Genomic DNA, 472 nt, shown 5'->3' on the forward strand with positions numbered 1-472 from the left:
TAAACAAAAACAATATATAATGAAACCGAGAAAGTGAACGAATGGATAAATGAACGAAAAAAAACACACGACGATGGGAAATAACGAAAATAAACCACTGAACAAATGAGTAAATAAACTAACGAAAACTGGTCAAGTTTAAATGATAAACAAATGAACCCTTGTGGAAGGAGGCAGCACTCAAAGCCTTGTGAATCAGCAGTCAACTTGTTTCGGCCGCAATTTTTAATCAATTGAATTTTAAAATATTCGTGTTTGCTTTGTCTAACTCTTATACATGTTTCATTTTTCTATATTTATTCATTTTATATTTGGGTCTCTGTCGCTATCTCCCCAAACGTGAATTCCATATGAAAAATTCTGTAGTGAAAAACGTTTATGGAAATGTGGACACTCTTCACGAGCGGTAACAAACATTTTATTTCGAGAGGAAAGTTTGATACAAAATGCAGTTTGTGCTCTTTCCCCGTGT

The sequence above is a fragment of the Penaeus monodon genome, chromosome 31 (genome assembly GCF_015228065.2).
Source record: "Penaeus monodon isolate SGIC_2016 chromosome 31, NSTDA_Pmon_1, whole genome shotgun sequence".
In the NCBI taxonomy this organism is placed as follows: Eukaryota; Metazoa; Arthropoda; class Malacostraca; order Decapoda; family Penaeidae; genus Penaeus; species Penaeus monodon.